This window comes from Lycorma delicatula, chromosome 9 (assembly GCF_047948215.1).
Source record: "Lycorma delicatula isolate Av1 chromosome 9, ASM4794821v1, whole genome shotgun sequence".
NCBI lineage: Eukaryota > Metazoa > Arthropoda > Insecta > Hemiptera > Fulgoridae > Lycorma > Lycorma delicatula.
This window is the reverse complement of record NC_134463.1, coordinates 10,959,494-10,986,766: the sequence shown is the minus strand read 5'-3', so window position 1 is coordinate 10,986,766 and position 27,273 is coordinate 10,959,494. Positions and strand designations below refer to the sequence as shown.

Sequence of the window (27,273 nt, the reverse complement as noted above, 5' to 3'; positions counted from 1 at the left end):
ACTTTTCGCATGAGCCTTGTTGAAAAGGTTTTTAGAAGATTATCTAGAGTACTATTTTGAGAGTTACAACAGCAGTACTGGTGTACGAGTAGAAGATAAAATTTTAACAATATCTTTTTTCTATAAATTTTAGTTATAGAACCAGTTTGGTTTCTTTAATAACCATACATCATACTGCTTCGCTGTACACATATGGAGAGAAAATATAAATACAGAAATATAAAAAGTTAAAAAAAAAGACAAAAATCATTAAAACTGAACATTTTATAGTACATGAACATGTTATAGTATTTAAAAATGCCTTTTCTCTTCTTTTATTTATTTTTTTAATTAATTATGATAGCAAAGAGAGATACTGCATTAAAAATTGTTCTTCTTGTTCCAGAGTAAGATCTAAATGATCATCGACATCAGTATTTATACATTCTGAAAACCGCTTAAAAGCTTCTTGTTCTTTTGAATGTTGTTTAAGAAATGATTGCGGATTCATTGATGTAGAGTATTGCACCATCACCTGAAAAAAAGAAGAAAACATTTAAACAATCAACATTATTTTTTTTTTATAAACACCTGAGATTGGATTTGGGTTTGGTCCAGAGGCTTTGGTTTAGGTTGAATTCCCAATAACGGCAAAGAATTTTCAGGTTAAGTCAAATTTTAAAATGATCTTGTCAAGTAGATTACAAAAAATAATATAAAATAGAAAATTATTTTCATTGTTCTAATATAATAAAAAGTATTTCTAACGTTAATGTTTATGGGAGAAAGGTAAATTATGTGTGGTGTTGTGTAAGTATTTTAATTCTCAGATAGCTGGTGTAATAAAATGCTTCCCAGGTAGCATTACAGGTATTCATTAGTGATTCAATAACTTTTTAACTGAAAAAAAATTACATGGAAACTATAAATAAAAGTTTAACACAAAAAAGTTAAAATAAAAATACATCAGACATATATTTAAAGTTAACTCCATTGTAAAATTAAAACAAAACTGAAAAATATGAACAAACTTTATTACTGATGCAAAACTACATTTATTTACTACTTTTCTATACAGCTGCCTTCAGTTTTAACAGATTTTTCATAGCATTTCACTGGCTTCTTTATTTCTTCTTCAAAAAATTCTGTCATCAGTTGACTTAAACCACACAGTAACATCATTTTTTTCATTTATCAAACCTTTATGATATAAGCCACTGTTTACGATGAAGAAAAAGAAAAATTACTGGGAGCTAAACCAGGGCTATAGGAAGAATGATTCAAGATTTTTCAACTAAATTTTTCTGACTGTCTCACCGTCTTGATATGTTGTGTGCAATCAGGAATTATCATGCAAAAACAAAATCCTTTTAGCTCTTCTAAGATTTTTTAATGCTCTGCAATATAGCTGGCCGCTACATTCTTCAACAAGAAGGTTGTTCACTGACCCTTAAAATGAATGGCATGACTGTCTTATTTTAGCACTATTTACAATATTCAGCATGTGTAAACATCACAAATTTGCTTGTGAATTTCAGCCACAGAATTGTTTTTTGCAAAAAATTGCCAAAGATTGGTTTATTTCATATACTTCACACTCTGCAGGATCACAGATTGTAGCACTCAATACAAATGGATGAACATAAACAATAAAATTACAAAACTAATGTTCCTAAAATCTGACAGTTGATTGAAATAACTGAACTATGTAAGTGCAGTCTGTTTACATCATGTATGTAGGCGGCAGATTCAAAACAGATATTACTTTAAAAACAAGCCTCATAATATCTGTAAAATAAAATCTAATAAAAAAAGAAATTCATGTAGAAAAAATTAGGCAACAAAAAATATAACACTGCAACTGGTAAAAAGTACGCTTCCCTATAAAATAATTTTCTATTCTGATTGGTACTTAAATAGATAATGCTATAATAAGATAAATTATACAATAAAATATACAAAGGATTAAAGTCCATAAAAATGATTTAAAAAGTAAATAATTTAAATATATAGGATATAAAAAATTATTATAAAACAATTCACAATTAAAAAATTGTTGAACGGGATGCAGAAAAATCATGATTTTTTTAAAAAGAATTTTCTATGAGATTCACTGACTCAGTAATATTGTTTCTGTAAAAGAAAATCTTTTAATTGTATTCTAAATAAATTGGTGAGAATTTTTAATATGTTCAAAAACTTATCAATGCCACAGAAGTAAAACATGGCTATTAATTATAAGTTGAAATGATGTGTTGAATTATATGAAAACAGTTCTGTTGACTAGTTAGGTAAAGATGGGTATTGTTATTTTTAAAGAATAAGTTACTATTTTTTTTTGAACATATTAATGCCACAGAAGTAAAACATGGCTATTAATTATAAGTTGAAATGATGTGTTGAATTATATGAAAACAGTTCTGTTGACTAGTTAGGTAAAGATGGGTATTGTTATTTTTAAAGAATAAGTTACTATTTTTTTTTAGCAAAGACTGTATTATTACAAGTTTTTTAAGCTCACAATGAACATAATAAAAGTGAAAGAAAACATTACATTCTATAATGTTTATTTATGACAACTGTTTTACAATTTGATGATTTAGAAGTAACATAAAATTGTAGCATAAACATATTTTTAAATTACAGAATTGGGGTTAAGAAGTTTTTTATGAAAAAAAATCTCTAGCAATGAATAAAAAATTATTTTTTGTTAACTATATGTACCACTTCAATAATTTAGGAGTAACATAAAATTAATTTATAGTTGAATTTCTATAATTGGTGGTTAGATGGGAGATCAACTGAAGTATCGATAATAATAAATTAGTCTTTCAAGATTTACTTTAGTAATTTATGACAAAAACACAAACTATCCACGAAGAAATACTAGTAAGGTTTGTTGAAATATAGGCATAAACTTAGTTTCTTCCGTGAAATAAGTATTAATTTACAAATAAATTTCACTTACTCCCAGATATTACACATATTTCAATATTAAATGCAATCTTTAAAAAAAAGTTGCTGTGTGACAACAATTTCATTATAGTTTCATTTTATTGATGGACTAGAAATCAGAGCAAATTTTTTACTAGCTGTAACTAAAAATACAAAGAATTTCTTCAAATCTATGTCAATATGAACTTTTTTCATTAATATAATATAACCAGGAATTATTAAAGCAGCTAGAATATGCTAATTCAGTAATTTTCTTTTTCAGTATAGTGACTGTGGATAAAAATAGAAAACTTTTTAATTTTCTATGAATCTGTGTAAAATACTGTAATCCGTCAATGTATACTGCTCATTTTCTGAAATACTGCTTGGGATTGAATCTCAGAACATACACATTGACAGCTGTGTAAATGGTGAAGATTGACATACCAATTTCCGGCAAGTTTCAATAAATCAGCTTGTGGTCAACAAGTCAACAAGATATCATTAAAATCATGTTTATTTCAACAAAGAAGTGTACTGACTATGCAGCTAAGTGTTTGCTTAGCTCGGTCAGGTTTTATACAAGTAATATTCTTTTACTTTGGCAGATTCAAGGAAAAATGCTGACTTATAATCCTTGATGTTCATTCATTTATATTATTATATTATATATATAAAAGAATGAAATTCTGAGAAAAACTGAGCATCGTAAACCTACTACACAAACCAGTAATTACTACTGATACATATTTTTCAGCTATACATATTTATAATATAAATATATTAGTAAGCAATGTAACCAAAAGATTAAATAAAAGCAGCATTTTAACATGCAATGAACCAAAATGTAAACTTATGAAGCAGTGAGGAAAACCAATAACTATTCCTGTATTATAAAAAAAAAATTGTTGTTTTGCTATGTCGCATGCTATTGTCCCATGCAATGATAAAATAAAATTTAAATGTTTAGAAGTAGAATTTTATCATGATGAAAATTTAAAAAAACATATAAACCTAATATTTTGTTATAAAATTATCCTCCACAGATAATATCCCACTTTCAGTTTTATTATTTTGGCAATTACAGATAACAGATTATAGTTAGAATACTTATAATAAGGTAAGTATTATAGTGGGTTGTAATTTAGATTGTTTTACACATCTTGATGTTTTGAGATCTCCCAAGTGTAAAGAAGTAAAAATAAAACTAGAGTAAAATTTTATACAAATGATTGGATGATTGTGTTTTGTCATGGTAATTTATTAACAATTTGGTAAGAAAATATATGGAATGTTGACTTGTGAAGTAAGGGAGATTCAGTAAAAAAAAAAATTTAGACAAATAAAGGATAGGCTCTGCTGGGATATGATAACTATCATATTCTACGTGAATTTTGGTAAAACTTCAGTTGGTAAGTTTTATTTTAACATTTATTAGTAGCAGTATAAAAAACTGAAAAATCTTCACTATCTATCTTAAAACAAAAAAATGTTTTAAATTTTCCAAGTTTTCTCATTACTATGAGGGTGAATCAAATATAAATGGCAATTTTTCTTTTTATAAAATTATTGATAAATAATATACACAATTCATACCTTCATCATTTCTCTATATATTCTCCTGAACAAACTACACACTTTTGCCAATGATTTGGAAGCTTGAATATTCCCTGTTTACAAAAGGTTTGAGGACGAGTCGTCAACCAATTGCGCATGTGCTCCTCGTCATCTTCATTGTTTTCTAATTGTTCCCTTCCAAGTGATTCTTTCAAGGGTACAAACAAAAAATAGTCACAGGGAGGCAAATCTGAAGTGTAGGGAGGGTGGTCAAGGGTTTCCCAGTGCATTTTTTCAAATTTATCCCATGTGAAAATTGCAGTATGCAGCCTAGTGTTGTCATGGAGAAGGATGACATCTCTGATGGTCATACCCCATCTTGTTTCAGCTTTTGTTGACTGTAGCAGCTGACAATAGTAAGCTGCAGTCACAGTTCGTTGATTGTAGAGAAAATCAATGAGTAAAACTCCCCTAGAGTCAAGAAAGATTTTTGCAAGAATTTTTTCAGCTGATAGATGGGTTCTGGCCTTCAATGGGCACCTCTCATCCTTCCTTTGCTCCTCCTTACTCGCCATTTTTGACTCTGGAGTGTAATGATGGACCCATGTTTCATCACATGTGATGATATGCCTCAAAATCAACCCCTTCTTGCCAAAATCGATTCAGAAGTCTCTCACAGATCTCTCCAATCTGACCTATTTTTGATTTTTGGTCAACAACTTTGGAACCCATTGAGCACTAATTTTTCTAAGATGATCAATGATAATGGATTGAGCACTCCTATAGCCGATACCCACTAAACAAGGTACCTTTAAACAAAATAAAATTTCCGCAAGTTTAATGTTTTCATTGGTTAAAAACTTTAAGATTATACCTTGTAAAACATACAACGAAACCTCTTGCTCACTCATGGCTGTACTGACGACAGAAAAGAGTGAAGGAGCTAACAAAGCCGACTCAAAGCTAGCAAATTACCATTTAAATTTTTTTCACCCACATATTAGTTTTTGTGAAAGACTGTGATAGGGTTAAATACAAATTATAAAGTTTTCCATTTATTTTTTTAATTTACATGCTATGGATATTGATAAGTTTAGCAAATAACTATTTAAAAAAAAAAAAACCAATTTCAATAGAAGGAAAAAATAATTTTTCACTACGCCCGCAATCCAATCTTTGAAATTTATTTTTTGAAGTTGATGCCAAATTCAAACAAATTATGTACACTTGTAATTTTGTAATCTAATTGTAATTGTAATTCATTTATAATTTGGCGCTAACCTAAAGAAATGACCAGAATGTACAACTTCTAGGAAAAATGATCATCTTTTCCTTTTCAGTGCAATATATGAAAAAAAAAGTTTTTTTTTCTCTTAAAAATGACAGAAGCTACATACAATTGATGAATCTCAGGAAGCTGCTACATACAGAAAAAACATCAAATGTAATTCCAAACTATGTCAACAATAATTGTGATGTCCTTCATACTCAATAAAACTAGCTACGGAGTTGCGAGTAATGCTCTACCATAACATATCTGACAGTAACAGTCTTGTAAATGAAGGTATGTGTATAGTCAAGAAATTCAAATGGCCAGCTGTTAGAAGAGACCAGTCAGAAGATGGTGAGTAGAAAGATGCTATTTTAATTCAATTTGATGATGACACCATTGGTTATCATGCAAAAAATGCAGATGGCGATTTCAATATTGCTTGTCATTGTGACTTTCCAATTTGAACTCCTTGATGGAAAATGTAACATCTCAGCCTTTCATCTGGAGGTACCGGGTTCAAATCCTGGTCAGGCATGGTGTTTTTTATATGCTACAAAATTTCCACTTCATATTCCCACACACTAACTTTGAAGTTTACATGGTGATATAATTATCCAAAAAAAAAGTAAAAACCCACTGAAAGATATGGGAATGTTGAATGTCAAACGGCTCCGCTAATTATAGGCTGTAGTAGTGGTACACAAATTACAAGGCACTATACCTAATACAGCTATAATTGATGGCAAAAAGATTTTTGTGAAAGTCAAGTGTATGTTGCTTCAAATGAAGTGAAAATCTTAGAAGGATTTTCTTTGGAGCCTAAAGTACTTCTTTCTTTCCTTTCCTGTTTAGCTTCCGGTAACTACCGTTTAGATAATACTTCAGAGGATGATATGTATGAGTGTAAATGAAGTGTAGTCTTGTACATTCTCAGTTCGACCATTCCTGAGATGTGTGGTTAATTGAAACCTAACCACCAAAGAACACCGGTATCCACGATCTAGTATTCAAATCAGTGTAAAAATAACTGGCTTTACTAGGACTTGAACGCTGGAACTCTCGCCTTCCAAATCAGCTGATTTGGGAAGACGCGTTCACCACTAGACCAACCCGGTGGGTGGAGTACTAAACAAATCAAATGGTGGTGATAGATCACTGGCAGAAATGCATAAACTATGAGCTCTGCCTAGTTGATGTGTGTTTTTTTTTTTAATTAAAGCAAAAGTTTTTATTTATTAACCCACCCAGAAACACACAGCATACCTTTCAAACTTCAGGATCAGAACCTTGCAACAAATAATTTTTTTTGATTTTTGCTAATTTCTAAAAACGTTCTTAGATGACTTTGATGTACTTTACATTGGACCAACAGGAAAAATTGCTTTTCAAACAAAAACAAAATGGTTCAACCATTACAAAATTATACATGAACACTGAATGTTGGTAAGGATCGTAAGGATCGAATTGAAAACCTCATCTTTTTCTAAAGTTGATTATAAATAATTCTCAGGTCAAATATCTAAGGGAATAAAATTTGAATAAAAAAGGTTCAGTGGAAATATTTTTCAGAATTTTAATCAAAATTTTCATCATGGTAAATGAGTTTAGCACTGGAAGAAAACAGATTGGGTATTCACTTAATATTTAAAGCGTTTAAAAAAGAGATTTAAAATAAAACTGCATTAAGATACATGGAAATGTCATTAAAAAAGCATAAAAAGATTGAATTAGAGAAGATTCAACTAGATTATTGTTAATATATAATTGAATAAAAAAATTAGCTGTTTTAAATTATTTATAGCACAGTCTTTATGAAAAATAAAGGGTTAATCCAACACTATATCCAAATTCATTAAGCAAACATAGCATATTTTTACCTCTTTCACTTACCATTAAAATGATTTGCAAATTGCATCAATGTGTTATGAAAATTACTTACAGCATTTACTAGCTGAGTTAAGTTGTCAATAATGTTCACATTTGTATTATTAAAATTCAGATTATCTGCTATAAAAAATAAATGATCAAAAAATAAATATATATGTTGTAATAAACATGTTATTTTTATTAAATAAGATGGGAAAGTATGTTACTACCCAATCAACAATGAAGGTAATAATATAGTTTGTCAACTAGTAAGGACTTTAGAAAACATTAATTTTCAACAATTTTTTCTTCTGAAAATAACTAAGTAACAAGTAGCTAATTTTAAAAGAACCAAAAAAACAGGTTCTGAAAACCTGCCTTTTTTCCATCCCCCCAAAATGTTTGTTTGGGTGTGGTTTATTAATTAGATACAGGAAGAGAATTAAAATTAAAGCACTCTCTGCACCTTTGATAAAAGTTTTAAATATAGTTGTACAATATGCTTATTAATTCTTCAATGCAGGACTTCAAACTTTTTATAACATCTGAAACCCTTACTATTTAATTTTTTTCCTAGTTAATTAAACTAAACATTCATGCACAGTTATTTCAATTTCTAACTTAATTTTAATTTAAAATTATTTTTCTGTTCTAAACATAAATCTATTTTGTTAAATTTGAAGTCATTTAATAGGATTAAGTAAAGTGTTGGATCTGTCTAATTTTTAGAAGCTGTAATTTTCTACGTTGTTAATCATTTTACTGTAGTCTATCACTTTAGATTTTATTAATTTAAGGGAAACAAAATCCAAACTATAAATAAGATAAATCACATGTTTTTTTTTTTCATTTTAACACAATACTACATGACAGTCTACCTCCATATTTATCCATACAATAATATTTTTAATTTATAGAAATTCAGTTTGTTACTCATTTCTATAACTGTAACATAATAATTTAAAATAATAAAAATAAATCATGTTTGTATTAAAAAAAAACACTTATAAAAGATAAAAGAAACATCAAATAAGTTTATTCACAATTTTATTAAAATGACACAGGCATATAATCTGCTCTTAAAGTATTGCTAAGTTTATTATTGTTTCTAGGCAAAGTGTTAGCCTTAAAGATATACTTCACAGATTTCAGTTAAAAGTCCATTAAATAACAAAAGCCATTTTAGGTATATATAGCAGCTTTCAGATTTCCAGTTATCTATGAGCAATTAATATATAATCAAACTATATTGACTAACATATAATCAAACTGTTTTTGCTGCTTTCTAAAAGAAAAGCTTACGTGATAAAATATAAAAAAATAATAAAAAACTGAAACAGATTCCTAAATATAAATATAAATTCAAAACCTCTTGCAAAGAGTATTTAGAATGAATGGTTTATGCAGTACCATTATCTACTTGCAGTTTGACAATCAAGATTTCATCTATGTAAAGCTTTTCAATGGAGTAACACGATATATTTATCTGGTATATAGTATTCTTGGAAAAAAAGCAATTTATTTTTTATAAAAAAAAAAAAAAAAAAATGTCTAGCTAAAATTTCTATACAGGTGGAAAACTTTGGTAATGCACAGATGTCTGATGAATTGCATATAGGCCCAGAAATTACTTTTGTATATCAATTTAAATGGCTCTAAGTTTCAAAATTTAAATTTCTTGGAGATTTTTACTGCAATGCTCTATGGAGCTGAAATTTGGATGATAAGAAAAAGCATTTGTCTGAATTGAGACATTTGAGATGTAAGTGTGGTGCAGAATAATAAATGTTAGATGAGAAGATCATGTAACATGAGTAAGTTAAGGAGAATAGGAGAGAACAGGAAAATGCTAAATGTGATTGAATATAGGAAATGGAACTGGATAGGACATTGTATGAGAAAAAACATTTTATAAGTGGATGTGACAGGTTTGGTGAATGGAAGAAAAAGAAGAAATTTCAAATGATGGATTGGATTATGGAAAAGAAAAAATATGCTAAAAAAAAGTGTTTAGAAAAGGATAGATTAACGTGGAGAGCAGCAGCTGTGACAGGATCTGTCCTAATGGCAGAACACTATGAATGTATGAATGAACACTTGTAACTTATAGTGTATGTAATATCTGAAGGTGGGTCTGTAGTAGACTATGGCATCCCCTCTATTGCTCTTAACATCACTCAGCGACTTCTCCTCACACCAACAGCTGAAGTAGTGTATTTCAAAAGTCACATCAATTAATTTGCAATGACTTGCACCTATCTAATTATGATGTTACTATTGTAGTAACAAAATATGTTCTGGTAATTTATTTATTTCATGAAAGCATATGGTTTTTTTTGTATGTTAAACTAAGGATTTGCTATAAATAAACAGAAGTAATGACATAATACAAAACATATGAAATGAGTTGTTTATTTATTACAGGCTATAATATTATGATTTTCTTTGACTTGGCGTAATTATTTACAAAAATTATTTCTAAATAGCATGTACGCATCAATAACTAATATTCTTTTGAGTTATATAGGCTTACAAAACTACAAGATTAAATTGTACAAAAAAATATATAAAAAATAAAGTGTTAAAGAAATGTAAATAAAAGTAATAAAACTATAAACATTATTAAATTTATTCTAAAAAAAATTATGAATACTATAGAGATATTAATTTAATCAATTAAAACATTAATTCATACAATATTTTATAAACATAAAACATGAAATGATTTCATAAAAAAATAAATACAGTAGAATAAATAACTGATGAAATAAATACATAATAATTAAATTACAAATTTAAATAAATAAATAATAGCAAAAATAAATGAATATGGTAGAATAAAATATTATAAAAAAATAAAAATAATAATAAATCCAAGTCTGTATCACTTTGAGAACTAACTTTTGTTGCAACCAGTAACACATGTTCCGCATGCTGGGTTATATAGGAGTGGAGTAGAGGAGGCAATTAGGAGCAGGTTGTAGGAGGACCCACCTTTAGATCTTACATATATTATAATATAAAAAATAACCTAACAGTTTTTTAAAATAAATTCCTCGTACCTGATATCAGATTTTTAAAGCAATTTTTTCAATTCATTTGGTTGACTAATATATATAATTATAAACTTATCTTTCAATTAAAAAGATTAATATTTCTTGTAGTACTTTTGAAATTTATGGATTAGATCATGTCACAAAAGTACTGTAGGTAATTGAATCTGAAACTTAACGAAGATTCAGATTTTTTTAATCCATGATATTTAGTTAAAATCAATAACAATAGCCAAGTTAAAAACATCAATGAACTAGACAACAAAGCTAACTGAGGTGTATACACTGATTCTTACATAAATGCCAAGCTCAGTAAGGAGAAACTATCCAATTGCACTTTTTGAATGTTAGAAATAAGTATAATATTTTGAAAATTCAATTTATTCTAGAAATAGAGTTGTTGTCTGTACTTCCTTATATTACTGTTTGTTGTATCTTAAGTGATAAATGTTAACCGATATAATGTAAATATATTAAATTATTTCATAATAATAAATTTTTGAATGATTTGAAAAAATAATATATACGAGGGTTATTCTTTTTTCAAGGTCCGATCGATCGTGAAATAAAAACCCGCGCAAAAATCAGATGAATCTTTGTGCATATGTGTTGCTCAGTGTCTCTAGTATGACCTTCAATCACGCCGCATCACTTCGTTTAAACATGCAGCTAGCACGCAAACATGTCTACAACAATAGCATCTCCTGCCAAGAGTGAAGTGTGTGTGGTAATTTGATTTCTTCAGGCTGAGGGTTGTAATGCAGCTGAAATTCATCGACGAATAAGTAATGTGTATGGTGAAACTTCAATGAGTGACAGCAAAGTGCGACAATGGTGCAGGATGTACAGATGTTCATGATGCAGGTGGTCAGGGAAGGAAGCGAGCTTCAACCAATGATCTTATTGAGCGAGTGGATGAGGCAATTCGAGAAAATCGTCGGTTCACAATTTCTGTATTGAATGAATGTTGTCATGAAGAAAACAATGCTTGAACTCAGCATGCCGCGTTGTTTGTTTTGTATGACCTTTCTTAATTTCTGCAACATCTCACAATAAGTTTCAGGATTATTTCAGTTCAAGGTTATTTAGAAATTAACTTCTAGGACTCGGTATTGTGAGGAGTTGAAAAACAGTGTTGTTACCTGGATTAATTCAGACAGTAGTTTTATGATGAGGGTATTCAAAAACTTGTTTACAGATATGACAAGTACCTTAATTTAGATGGCAATTATGAAGAAAAGTAGCTAAATAAAAATAATAACATAAATATTATATATATATATAATTTATAATAAATTTATTTATTTATTGGTGTTTTTTTTTTAAAACGATTTGGAAGTTACTTTCTGAACAGCCCTCATAGAACTTACATTTCAAAAAAATATATTTCCCTTTTAAAACAAAATTATAAAGTTTCATTTGGAGATAAAGATTGCATATCCTTTTATAAAATGTTCTGAGATTTTGTGTGATAAAGTTTCTTTAATTTACTGGAACTGTAAGGTAACAAGAAACAATCTATGACTTTAATTCAGCTTCTAAAAGGTGACTTACTTTGATGGTAAACAAACTTTTATATTGTAATCTGCTTCAGCCTTTTGGTTAACTGCCAAAATGCTATTACTTGGATCCTTAAAAATAAAACATCCTTAATATCAGTGGAATTTAAAATTTTTTCCAGAAACAGTAGTTGAAGAATGATAGATAAAAAAAGGAAATAAAGAAAAGTTCAAAGAATCAGGACATCTGAAATGTAAATGTTAGGTTGAAATCAATATGCAGCAATAATTGTTTCAAAACAAAAAAAAAAAGTTAAATAACAGGTTTTTATTCATTCAGCAGATAATTAAAAACCATGAATTAAACCGATATGCTTACCTGATTAATAAGTTCTTTAAAAAAAGGACTGTCAATATTGCCAGACAATGTCGCTTGCAATAACTCTGGTTGTTGATGTATTAAATTTATTGCATCATTTACAGCATTATTAGTGTGCCTTAAAGCTTCGATCGCCATAAAACGAGAAAATCCCATCGCTTCTAACTGTTTAACTAGTCTAGATTCCACATACTGTTGACCATCTGAACAAAGACCCAATATTTTCTTTTCCCAAGAGGAAGAAATAAAAATTAAAAATAATGAAAACTGCTTCATTGTAACATAAATATTACAATATACAGCAGTTATTATCCTGGACCTAATCAATAATACTAACTGTATTATTCATATAAGTGTCTCATTGAATTGGTATGGTCATTAGTTATTAATAAATAGCAGCAAACTAACTTTAACTTGAAAGCTCTAAGGGAACAACTTTATTAAATGTCACTTTGGCTGTTGATCTTATTTCATATCTTCTCAACTATTTAATATTTAACAATCTAAACTATTTATATTTTATTTTCTAAACTATTTACACTAGGGTTGAGTACTTTCAGTCAGCAATCAAATTTAATATGGCACTGAATTTTTTTAATGGTTTTGTCAGTCATAGTGATTTTTGGGATGTCCTGAGCATTCAACATCTTGAATGGAATATATACGACCATGTTTAAATTCAGCAGCCCACTTTTCTACAGTCAAAAATGAAAGGGAAGAATCTTTTTAAGTGGAAGCTAACTCTTCTTTTAAAACAAAGTACTTTACATCAGCTTGAACTTCAACTTTAACTATGTTATCATTGTCATTGTCATTGTTGATAATATGCATACATTATTAAAATATTCTATCAAGCAGCATGTATGCTATGTAAACTTCTATATTAAGATTTCATAGAACACTCATTTTGACTGTAAGTATGAAACTTTCTTATTTTATAAGTAAAATTTAATAGATTGCTTTACTTTATAACTTTTAATTATACAAGGAAGAGGTAATGTCTACATACTTACTTAAGGTACTATATTATAAAAAACAATATCAGCAAAATAAGTTTTTTTATAATGAAATGTATAAAAGAAAAAAATCTTCTTCCATCACACTTACTTTTCTTTTTCTCTAATTTCCTCCCGTTCTTGTCTTCTTTTTTGTATATATTCGACAGCTGAATTTACACAACCATTAGTAGCTCGTAGACCAATTCTGGCTTCAGCTGGAGTAAAACCTAAGAAAAATATGAAATATTAAGTAATAGATTATTAGTATAAGTAACTTCTATTATGTGGGGGCTTGTTTTTAATACAAGGGACTCAATCAAAACTATTCTGTTCAATGAGATTGAAAAGCTGATAATTCCACAATGTATGAAACATTTCACAGACCAACTTCTGATATTTGATAGTTGTAGAGTAGATATAAAAAAAATGTAACAGCCCAGGCTGCATTTAACAAATCAGTTTTATAGATAACTGTTGTTAAACAATGTTGGGTGCAGTTTCTCATGTTGGTATTTACTTGTTGTTGAGTTTACACATGTTGGTAATTTACTAATTGGATCATGCCATGACATTTTGACTGAAAAATTGAACATGCATTGAGTTACAGCAAAGTTTGTTCCTCATTTGATGACCAAACAGCAGAAAAAACATCAAGTGGACGTTTGCCAGCAACTTCTTGAAGAACCCAATGATGATGTAACATTCATGCAAAGGATCATAATGGGAGATGAAAGTTGGTTATGGCTATGACATTGAAACAAAAGTTGAATCATTAAAAAATCACACATTACAAAAACTGCTACCAACACTTAAACACGTTGAACTGAAATAACAATAACACGAAAACTAAATGAGAAATAAATAATCCAAGAACATGTGCTTACAGAGGAGATTATGTGAAACACAATGCTGCCAACCACATGTCACTAAATATCTCCACTGGGGCATGTAATTAAAAACGTTTGTTTATTTTCTGAGTAGACCTCATATGAAGCATACACAAAGAAAAGAAAAATGCAGGAAGCATTTGAAGAATGAACATGGAAGAGATTGGAGAAGATTAAAGGACAGACTAAATGAAAAATGAAATTATGGGAAGAGTAAACAAGAATAGAACATAATAAAAACAATTAAAAATAGTAAAGCTGACTGTAATGTCTCATGAAAGGAGAATTGGTTAAAATAGTATTAGAAGGATCAGCAGTTTTATAAAAGAGAGGCTATAAAAGTAAAAAATTGTAGAAAGTCTAATGGAAATGGGAGCTCTTGGGATTGTAAATTTAGTAGGAAACAGATGAGAATGGAGATGAACATGTTGCAAGGAACGTGGCTCAAGGTTCATCATATAAAAATTATGTGAACATATCATGTATCATCTACATCAGTTTATTATAATATTTAATTATATTAATCTTATCAACAAAGATAAGGAATACTGATTATACATCAGATACATTTTACTGTAGATTTACAAATTTTTCAAACCTAAACAAATAAATATTAATTTTCAGTATTATTGATTTCACTGCGGAACTAGTATAGAAATCCATTAACAAATTGCAAATGGTATATAATCCAAATTAATATATAACTTCATGTAGTCATAATATTTCGATAATATTTTGTCCATAATGTAATAGCGGGGTTTCAAATAGTCATCGTTTTGGAATAACCATGATAAAGTCATGAAGTATACATAAAAATATTCTTTCAAGAATCTAGGAGTCACAGGGCAACTCCTTTAGTTGTCCTGCAGATAGCAAGACAGTATTCATTTTCTTGCAATAAAGACAGAGAATGTCTAGTGTAATAATCAAAATGCTATAGTGATCCATTCTTTTAAATGGCTCAAATTTCAAATTTGAACAGGAAATACTTGTTATTTGCGTAAATGAAGTCAAGGATTCAAATGTATCACCTTTGGAGCTGAAATGTTATTACTCTGATCAGAAGATCCAGGCAAAGAACACACAGATGTATCACAACTACCGTTCTCACAACTGTTGATCAAAGATTTAGTCTGTAGAGTCAAAGTACCACCGGGAGATAAAAAAGCTTTCAGTAAAGGCTGAGAATTCCTTATCTTAATTATTTCATTACACTGCTTTGCTTTATTGTGCAAAGTCACAATAGCCTTTCAGCCTATATTACCATGTCCAAAAAGTTTTTTTACACACATCACAAAAAGCATGTATCTCTCTTCTCAACAAACTGAATTTTGGTTGTAAGTTTATATCTAACCACTGATCATTAAACGGCCTTTTTTTATGCTATTTAAAAGCAATTAATTACTAAAAATACAAAAAAAGAAATTCATGGTGGTTTTAGAGAAATTTCCAAAAACAGTTAACAACCTTTAAATTTTTCAATGGTAACCTTTTGTTAAAATGTCACCAGTGAATAAATTAACTGCAATTAGGTATATACCTCCTTTAATATAAAATAATAATTGGGGGAATGTAAGTAAGAACAGGACATGTTAATGGCTGCTTGAAGCACGTAGTTGCAAAGTGCTGGGAGATGGAGGTTATTTTAGGTCATATTATGCAGAATTGTAATCTCTTGAAATCACTTTTCATTAATACATATAGAATGGTGCAAAATTTAAAAATAAACCATAACATGAAGAACACATCGTCCTACATTATGAGTTAAATCTTATGGTTTATGAGTATGTCAATACTCATAAACCGTAAGATACATTTAACGATTGTTTCCCAGATTCTATATTACATTTCGTTAAATTTTTTTTTTTTTTTTAAATATACTTTTTCGTATATATAATTTAAAATCCGGAGGTAAAATAGTCCCTCGTTCGGATCTCCGGGTGGGGACTACTAAGGAAGGGGTCACCAGAAAATTAAAAAATAACATTCTACGAGTCGGAGCGTGGAATGTTAGAAGCTTAAAAAAGGTTGGTAGGCTAGAAAATTTAAAAAGGGAAATGGGTAGGACAAATTTGGATATAGTAGGAATTAGTGAGGTTCGGTGGGAAGAGGAAGGCGACTTTTGGTCAGGTGATTTTAGAGTAATTAACTCAGCGTCAAATAATGGGCAGGCAGGAGTAGGTTTCGTGATGAACAAGAAGATAGGGAGGAGAGTGGAGTATTTCAAAACGCATAGCGATAGAATCATTGTAATAAGGATAAAATCAAAACCTAAACCGACAACGATTGTTAACGTCTATATGCCTACAAGCGCCCATGATGATGATGAGGTAGAGTGTGTATACGAAGAGATTGATGAAGCAATTAAACACGTAAAAGGAGATGAAAATTTAATAATAGTTGGAGATTGGAATGCAAGCATTGGAAAAGGCAAGGAAGGAAATATAGTGGGTGAATACGGGCTGGGCACAAGGAATGAAAGAGGGGACCGACTTATAGAATTTTGCACGAAGTATAATTTAGTAATTGCCAGAACCCAATTTAAAAATCATAATAGAAGAATATACACTTGGAAAAAGCCAGGCAATACTGGAAGGTATCAGATAGATTATATCATGGTTAAGCAAAGATTTAGAAATCAACTCGTTGACTGCAAAACTTACCCTGGAGCAGACATTGATAGCGACCATAATATGGTGATTATGAAATGTATATTGGGGTTTAAAAACCTGAAGAAAAGGTGTCAGATGAATCGGTGGAATTTAGAGAAGCTTGAGGAAGAGGAGAGAAAGAAGATTTTTGAGGAGGACATCGCTAGAGGTCTGAGTAAAAAAGATAAGGTAGAAAATGTAGAAGAAGAATGGGAGAATGTTAAAAAGGAAATTCTTAAATCAGCAGAAGCAAACTTAGGCGGAATAAAGAGAACTGGTAGAAAACCTTGGGTTTCAGACGATATATTGCAGCTGATGGATGAACGTAGAAAATATAAGAATGCTAGTGATGAAGAAAGTAAAAGGAACTATCGGCAATTAAGAAATGCTATAAACAGGAAGTGCAAACTGGTGAAAGAAGAGTGGATTAAAGAAAAGTGTTCAGAAGTGGAAAGAGAAATGAACATTGGTAAAATAGACGGGGCATACAGGAAAGTTAAGGAAAATTTTGGGGTACATAAATTAAAATCTAATAATGTGTTAAACAAAGATGGTACACCAATATATAATACAAAAGGTAAAGTCGATAGATGGGTGGAATATATTGAAGAGTTATACGGAGGAAATGAATTAGAAAATGGTGTTATAGAGGAAGAAGAGGAAGTTGAGGAGGATGAAATGGGAGAAACAATACTGAGATCTGAATTTAAGAGAGCATTAAAAGATTTAAATGGCAGAAAGGCTCCTGGCATAGACAGAATACCTGTAGAATTGCTGCGCAGTGCAGGTGAGGAAGCGATTGATAGATTATACAAACTGGTGTGTAATATTTATGAAAATGGGGAATTTCCATCAGACTTCAAAAAAAGTGTTATAGTTATGATACCAAAGAAAGCAGGGGCAGATAAATGTGAAGAATACAGAACAATTAGTTTAACTAGTCATGCATCAAAAATCTTAACTAGAATTTTATACAGAAGAATTGAGAGGAGAGTGGAAGAAGTGTTAGGAGAAGACCAATTTGGTTTCAGGAAAAGTATAGGGACAAGGGAAACAATTTTAGGCCTCAGATTAATAGTAGAAGGAAGATTAAAGAAAAACAAACCAACATACTTGGCGTTTATAGACCTAGAAAAGGCTTTCGATAACGTAGACTGGAATAAAATGTTCAGCATTTTAAAAAAATTAGGGTTCAAATACAGAGATAGAAGAACAATTGCTAACATGTACAGGAACCAAACAGCAACAATAACAATTGATGAACATAAGAAAGAAGCCCTAATAAGAAAGGGAGTCCGACAAGGGTGTTCCCTGTCTCCATTACTTTTTAATCTTTACATGGAACTAGCAGTTAATGATGTTAAAGAACAATTTAGATTCGGAGTAACAGTACAAGGTGAAAAGATAAAGATGCTACGTTTTGCTGATGATATAGTAATTCTAGCCGAGAGTAAAAAGGATTTAGAAGAAACAATGAACGGCATAGATGAAGTCCTACGCAAGAACTATCGCATGAAAATAAACAAGAACAAAACAAAAGTAATGAAATGTAGTAGAAATAACAAAGATGGACCACTGAATGTGAAAATAGGAGGAGAAAAGATTATGGAGGTAGAAGAATTTTGTTATTTGGGAAGTAGAATTACTAAAGATGGACGAAGCAGGAGCGATATAAAATGCCGAATAGCACAAGCTAAACGAGCCTTCAGTAAGAAATATAATTTGTTTACATCAAAAATTAATTTAAATGTCAGGAAAAGATTTTTGAAAGTGTTTGTTTGGAGTGTCGCTTTATATGGAAGTGAAACTTGGACGAGTATCTGAGAAGAAAAGATTAGAAGCTTTTGAAATGTGGTGCTATAGGAGAATGTTAAAAATCAGATGGGTGGATAAAGTGACAAATGAAGAGGTATTGCGACAAATAGATGAAGAAAGAAGCATTTGGAAAAATATAGTTAAAAGAAGAGACAGACTTATAGGCCACATACTAAGGCATCCTGGAATAGTCGCTTTAATATTGGAAGTACAGGTAGAAGGGAAAAATTGTGTAGGCAGGCCACGTTTGGAGTATGTAAAACAAATTGTTGGGGATGTAGGATGTAGAGGGTATACTGAAATGAAACGACTAGCACTAGATAGGGAATCTTGGAGAGCTGCATCAAACCAGTCAAATGACTGAAGACAAAAAAAAAAAAAAAAAAAAATAATTTAAAATATTTTAAATAATCATGGTGACCAAAGTTTTATTAATCCTGATTTTACAGAACTATCTTATAAAATCGTTTTTTTCAATTTCTTAGTTTAATTAACAAAGAATAAATGTAACAGATAAATAAATAATTATTATTAAAAAAATGTCTTGCGTACCAAATTCAACAAGTTCACAAAGGCTTGTGTCATCAACTTTAAGTAAAGCTAATTCATGCTGTGTTTCTTCAAGAATTTTTCTAGCTTCAGAATGTTTATTTTGATGAAATAAAACGATACCTTGAAGTAAATGTAATCTCATTAGAAGTGCCGACTCATTTCCTAAAAAAAAAAAAAAAAAAAAAATATTTAAATAAATATAATTACAAATAGCATGAGAAAATGTTAAAAGATTTTCCAGCAGATAAATTTAATCAGCTAGGAAATTTTGACAGGTGAATGAAACCGTTCTGAAAATTTTAAATACAAAATATAAAAATGGGTAAATACATCTTAATAAATGATTAAAAAATGTAGTTTGCTTAAAAACTGCTATAGGTCTTGTTAAATTTTACATTAGGAAAAAGATATTATATTTTTCCCTTTACGTCATTAATACAAATTCCATAAACAATTTAAATTCCCTGTACACTATTTTTGCAGAAAAATTACACAATGATGTAACAGGGATGATAAAATTTCATGATTATGTTTCTTAGTTGATTATAAAACTAAACAAAATTAGTGAAACTAAATAAGGTTTTTATTTTAAAGGTGAATAAATATATAGTTAGAATGTTGCAATTTTATGTTCCATGCTAACTGTCTACTTAAATAAAAATAATATTTTCAAAACTTATAAATATTTATAAATAAAAGGATAACCCCAGTAAAAAAATGTTGATTCATATTTTATAATTATGATAATGTACTACTATGCCAGTTTTGAGATTGAATTGTATCAAATATCAGCTCCCTGACAAATCATTAAGTTACAATAACTAATATAAGTGTAAGTTAAATGAGAATAAAAGAAAATATACAAAAAAAAAAAAAATACCCCGTAAATCATAAACTTAATAGAAATTTTTCCCAGTATATAAATTCTTGCTTCAAAAAAGTTTTATAAGGATAAAACCATAGTATGTAGTGAAGTTAAAATAGGATTTGCAAAATAAAAAAAAAAAAATTATTTTAACCATCTTTTTTTTCCAATCCGATTCAAAACTGAATAAAAAAGTAAGATGCTAATAAACAGCAGAATTAATAATGCATGCAGTGAATTGAAGAGATTTAGCTGCAGAATGAAAATGAATAAAAGTTAAAATTAAAATGTTAAAGTTAAAGTTAAAATTAGAGTACAAATGAGGTTGTCAATTTTAACTGATTGTGAAAAATCCAATCAATGCCAAAAATAATTTTACAGTATGCAACATTATAACCACTGTTAGTACGGACACTGAATATAAATTAACCGATGACTTTTGATTAGTTACTTTCGCTATATTTATAGTTTTTTTTCCAGTTATTTTACTGTAATATTTGCAATAAATATTCAATGAAATTAATAACTGCAAAGTATGATGTTCAAAGTGTACCTGCTATGCAATAACTTGGTAAGTAATGTCCCTAATCAACACTCTTCCAATGATTATACTGACTATCATTTAATGTAGGTGCTGATTTTAAAACAGAATGATTTATGAAAAATTATAAATGCTGTTTTGCCTAACAGCAAGAACAACAAAAGTTACTGCTGGAATATTCTGTAAAAATTGGAAAAAATACATAGATGAATTATGAAAAGGTTAAGTAGAAATAGAATACTACTTTGTTTTTGCTTGACCAATGAAGTAAGCATTTACAAATTCAACACTGCTGTGCGTAATCCTAAAACTAACCAATTAATAAAAAAAAAAGATTCTGATGTATGCATGAGTTATCAGAATACACTAATAAAGTTTACTCTGATGGGAAAAAAGCAGTTTGTTCAGTGGTCATGCAATAAACCTAATTGCTGAAGTAATTATGACGAAAAAGTCTCCTAAAAAGATGAAAGTGAACAAATCTGACAATAGTCTGTATTCTAAAATGCAGAATAATTAGTCTTACTCTTTATTTTATTTAATTTTGACAAAATACATCTCTATTTACGACAAGTGACTGGTAAACCAATGTTGTAAAAAAATATGGGGGAAACTTTATTAAAATTTACAAATAAAAAATTACTTTTAACATTTTATCATAAATGACACTATTTTAAGGGAAGAATTAAAAAAAGTTCTGTTATTTTCATAGACTATCCTAGAATTGTTTTTTCTCTAAAACAAAAGAGAAATTAACAAAATAAAAGAAAAAAAACATAATATTTTTTTTTTAAATTATGACAAAATTTTTCAGGTATATTTTATTCTGCCATGGATTTAAGAGAACTTAAAAGAGTTTGGCCAAAACATTCAATGATCTGAAGAATGTGGGTTTCAAAATAGTTGGCCTCCATCCTAAAAATAATAGTTATAACTGGTTATCTATCCTTCATATGGGCAAAATTTTACTTTGCTCGGTTTTTAGTGTTACCTAACAAACACCAATAGATATGACCACACTTCATTTCTAATTTCTTAATTGATTTTATTTTTTTTTGTTTTTTAGTCAAGTAACTGGAAGCAGATGCAGCCAGTTGTGTTACACATACAATAACAGTGGCTGTGTTGGTTAAATCACCACATCGTACACAATCGCACCTCTTAAAAACTCGAAATTCTAAAAAACCTGAAAGTGATTTTTAGATATTTATCTAAGAGTATTTGCAAGACCCAGTCTAGTGAATATCTTGTTTAGTATAGTTGGAAATGAGAAAAATTTGCAAGAATTGTCAAAACTTTTTTCACTTTTCGTTACTACTTTCAAGATTGAATTTTGTAAAATCTAGAATTGAATTTTAGATATTTACATAAAATTTTCACACAAAAAATCTGGTTGATTTCTTCATTTGTTACCAAGAAAGTACAATAAAAAAAAAGGCTCTTCAAAAATAAATTTTAAATCCATTTTAACCCTTTAACATGGAGATTAAAAAATCTAAAAATTAGCTTTAAAACATTCACATGAAGATTAGACACACTAAAAATCAAGTTGTTATCATTTTTACTGAAAATTTAAAAAAAAAATTGTAAATTTCATTGATACTCCATTTCAACCCTTTAAACTTGGAATTTAAAAAAATCAATATACAAATTTTCATTAATTTATCTTCAGTAGTTTTTACTAGGTGTTAATGAATCAGCCAGTTAGGACAAGTTGCTTTATAGTTACAGAAGATATAAATATTCAATATTTATACAAATATTTACTACAAAAATATTGGTATGTTTATAAAAACACAGGTTATTTAAAAAAAAACAAAATTTTATTTGATGATCCAGGTCGATTGTTGAATCAGAATCTCTTAGAAAAAAAAAAATTTTATTTCAAAATTTAACCGATTATATTTGGCATTTAAATCACCTCTTTGGTGGACATACTTTTTATGATTAAATTAATGATAAGCCTCAGAAATATTTTTTCTCTACAGAATAAATTTAAAACATTAATATAAGCAGGTTTAAAAAAATCCTCAGTTTTTAAAGCTAAATCAAATAAATATTAAAAACAAGAGGGCTGACTACCAGAAAAATTAACATTTCTAAACTGTTTTTGAAAAAAATTACCAAGAGGAAAATGCAAACAATCTATAAAAAAAGATAAGTGCACTTTTTAACTGCTTAATAATCATCATCAATAATAAAGTTTTCAGAAACTATTGCACTGACACAACTTATACATTACTTCCTTTCACACGTCACTACAATTATAGATAAGGAGTTTCCTTAGGAAATCCTGAGTATGTTTCATGCTTCTAAACTTTAATTTCTGAGTAAAAAACATATATATATGCTGCCTATTGTCATCTTTAAGAAGTATACATTTCTTGCTAGAGGGTATTTGATATCACTCCTCAAACCCTTATTTTATAATTTATTTTTTATTTCCTTGTACGAAGTAAAGGAAGTATTGTGATTGCAAAAAATTTCAGTTTTCAGAATTCAACAAAAATATCCATTTTGATCATCCCTGAATCCATTTTGACTAGTTTTGGTATGATGTCTGTACATACATATGTATTTCGCATAACTCAAAAATGATTAGCTGTATGATGTTGAAATTTTGGATTTAGGTCTGTAGTAACATCTAATTGTGCACCCCTCCCCTTTTGATTGCAATTGACTGAAAGTGTCCAAAAAAGCCCAAAATCCAAAAAAAAATTGGATTTTGGGGTTATTTCCATTGGTTCCAGAGTTATAGTCAAATGAAATTTTAATTAATGAAATATTTGGATCTTAAAAGGGGAAGGCACATCAGTTTGAATCAGACTTCATCTCCAATTTTTTAACTTTTTATTTTAATTTAAATATATTGATTTATTAATAATTATTAATATCTGATCGTAAAAAAAATATAATAAATAATAATTCAATAATAACAATAAAAAAAAGAGAAGTTATTAATGAAATAAAATTTTATGCATTTTTCATTTAAAAAAATGTATATATGTAATTTAGTAGGCATACAAGGAAGTCATGTGGTGTCTAGATCAAATTTTTTTCAGTTGGATATGTACAAAGATATCTCTCAACCCTATTCCAGTGACTTCCATTTCCAATCTGGGAGTTACACAATAATTGTAATCGGCGACTATAATACAATTTGGATGAGGCTGGGTTTCCTTCATCTACTTAAGTATACCTTTATGAAATAATCATTGAATAGATAGAATGATCTACCTTGTTCTAGTATTAAACTAATCAACTTACCAGAACTTCCTTTTAAAGCTACAACTCTTTCCAAGTTAGGTCCATAACTATATCTGAATTTTGATTCGCATATTTTCAATCTTTCTTCAGCGTCTGGTAACTGGGTAACATTTTTCAAACAAAGATAACACCATGCAATATCCAAATTAAGTAATACATAATTATCAACAGAATTCAGCAGCTGAGAATTACAAGAACTGTAAAATAAATATACATAATTATAAACAGTTTATTTTTGTTTTTTATATAACATTTAATAAACAATAAATATTTATATAATATTCTGTCCATTTACTATATTTACTAGAATATTACTACTAATTATTATTTAGTTAATAAATGACAACCAACCTAAATTCCTTATCTGCTTCGAGTAGAAATATGAGTGCAAGAGCAAATTCATCCTTTTTAAGAGCAGCTTTTCTTTTTCATGTAGTGCCATTGCTGATAACAAAGCTTTTTTCTCTTTATGTGGAAGAACAAGAGTTTTACCAACCTGGTCAGTTATCTGTTACAAATTAATAAAAACAATAAAGAAAATTTTTATTTATTATTAAATTTTATAATACTTTTATTAACAACCTATTACTTTATATAAATACAATTTACTATGGAGAGTACAGTAGTTCTTTCATTTAGTAATAGAAATAAAATTAGAATTACATCCTTTATAACAGAATGGAACATGAAGTTCTCCCAGGACTTTCATAACCTATTCTATTATATAAATAAAAATGTAAATGTTACTTTGTTCAAAATCTTCAATCTCCGAAAGTTCTTCACCGATTGCTTTGAAATTTTGACACACTGCATTCGAATATGTGCGTGTTTTTATATACCTAAGATGTCACACCTGAGACAGGTAAAAACATGCTTTTTTTGAAAAACATTGCTATCTGTTGGATGTAAAAGCAATACACACTATACCTACTATATTTTACGATTCCATTTCAATGTTTCTGATATGTGTGTGCTATAGACTAAAAAACTACTGGAACAATTTATGGGTGGGGAAAAGTGAGAAAGGCAAAAATTGGAAACGGGAAAAATTGAAAAAGATAAAAGAAAAAAAGGGGAAAATTGAAAAGGAAAAAATAGGAAAAGAAAACAGAAAGGGGAAGGGAGACAAAAGAAAAGGGGAAAGGAAAACAAGGAGAATATAAATGGGGGAAGGAATGGAGAGAAAAGAGGGGAAATGGGAGAAAGTGAAAGGGAATATGGTAAAAATGAAAATAGGTAAAATGGAAAATGGGAAAAGGAAAGGGAAAAAGGGGAAGGTTATATTTTGTGAAGTTCTGTAATGTTCATTTTGTTTTATTGTTTTAATGTTCATGTTTTATCAGACTTTCAATTGTGTACATTTAATCTATATATACGAGGTGCAACAATAAAGTAATGAGAATGATGTGAAAAAAATGGTGCTTACCGTTTTAGTCATGTTTAGTGTTGTCTCCTTCAAAGTAGTTTCCCTCTGATTGCACATACTTATTCCAGCGCTTCTGCCATTGATGGTAACATTTCTGGAACTCATCTTCTGTAATATCCTCCAAGACCCTCGTCACAGCTTTTTGGACATCTTGTGTTGTTTGAAAATGGTGTCCCTTGACCGCCATTTTGACTCTTAGAAATAGAAAAAAGTCGCACAGAGCGATATCTGGTGAATAAGGTGGCGTGGTAGTACTGAAATTAGTTTTGAGGTTAAAAACTGCTGTACTGACAGAGCAGTATGGGATGGCGCATTATCGTGATGCAGAATCCAATTATCAGCAATGTTGGCACGGACGCGAAGAACTCGTTTACGAAGTCTTTCTAAAATTTCTTTGTAGATTATCGGTTAACTGTTTGTTCAGGAGGCACCCGCTCTTTATGAACAATTCCCTTGGAATCGAAGAAGCACACAAGCATGCGTTTCACTTTTAACTTTGAAATGCGAGCTTTTTTTGGTCTGGGTGATCCCTTTGAGCACCATCGCAAACTTTGGCGTTTTGTTTCTGGATCGTATTGAAAAACCCAACAATCATCACCAGTGATAACACGGCTCAACAAATCTGAATTGATTTCCGTTTGCTCTAACAGATCGGCTGCCACATTTTTCCGTGTTTCTCGCTGTTGTTGTATGACTTTTTGGGGACCATTTTTGCACAAATCTTTCTCATACCAAGATCTTCAGTTAATATTAGACGAACCGTTTCTCGATTGATGTTGAGTTCTTCTGTGATCATTTTCACGGATAATCTTCGATCAGATCGTACGATTTCACGCACCCTGGTCAAGTTGACATCTGTCCGTGAAGTTGATGGTCGTCCACTGCGGTCTTCATCTTCAACATTCGTTCTGCCTTCACTAAAAATTTTATGCCACCGAAAAACTTGAGCTCTTGACATAACCTCCTCTCCAAAAGCCTTCTGAAGCTTATCATAAGTTGTCGTCGTGTTTTCACTCGATTTAACGCAAAAAGAAATGGCATACCGTTGCGCAATATTTTGCGGTTTCATTTCTGTGACGAGAGACACAAACAAGTGTTCATTTATTACAGCACAACTCACGACTGAGCAGTTGCATCAATGTGCCGCTTGGACTAGAAGTAGCTTATAGACCAAGGTCAAAGATCAGTCTCATTACTTTATTGTCGCACCTCGTATATATTCAGTTATACCCTGATGAAATGAGGTCATACTGAGATTTTTAAGATAATTAAGTGGCAGAATTAGTGATTTCTTATCGGTTTTTGACTGGAAAAATTGAATAAAATAGGTCCTAGAAGAGTAATAGTAGAAACTACTGACTGCACTGTATATGCAGTAGTTTTTGAGAAATCTACGGTGAACACCAATAAATTGCGGTAAAAACCTGTTTTTTATACTTGGCGTACAACTTTTTTAAATGGATAATAAACACATAAAACTTTTAAGCAAAACTTGTAGAGAATTTCATTCTGAATAAAATATTGTAAAATAAGTTGAATAAAACAAAAAAAAAGGTAGAAAAATTCAAATCTTATTTAGAAATAGTACACTAGACCAATGTGGATTATACATACAAGTTTACAGTAAATGTTCAAAAATAAAACACACCATTTTCAACACGATTCCTGGCACACTTTTGATTCTCTTTTTAGTTGTTCAGGACTGCCCTTAAGTTGTTCAGTGGCATCCAT

The 27,273-nt window shown here is 29.6% G+C and overlaps 1 pseudogene; it reads right to left on the bottom strand.

Annotated features, from left to right (window-relative positions):
- Positions 1-300: 300 nt before the first annotated feature.
- LOC142330402 (NEDD8 ultimate buster 1-like) lies at positions 301-27,273 on the bottom strand (annotated as a pseudogene).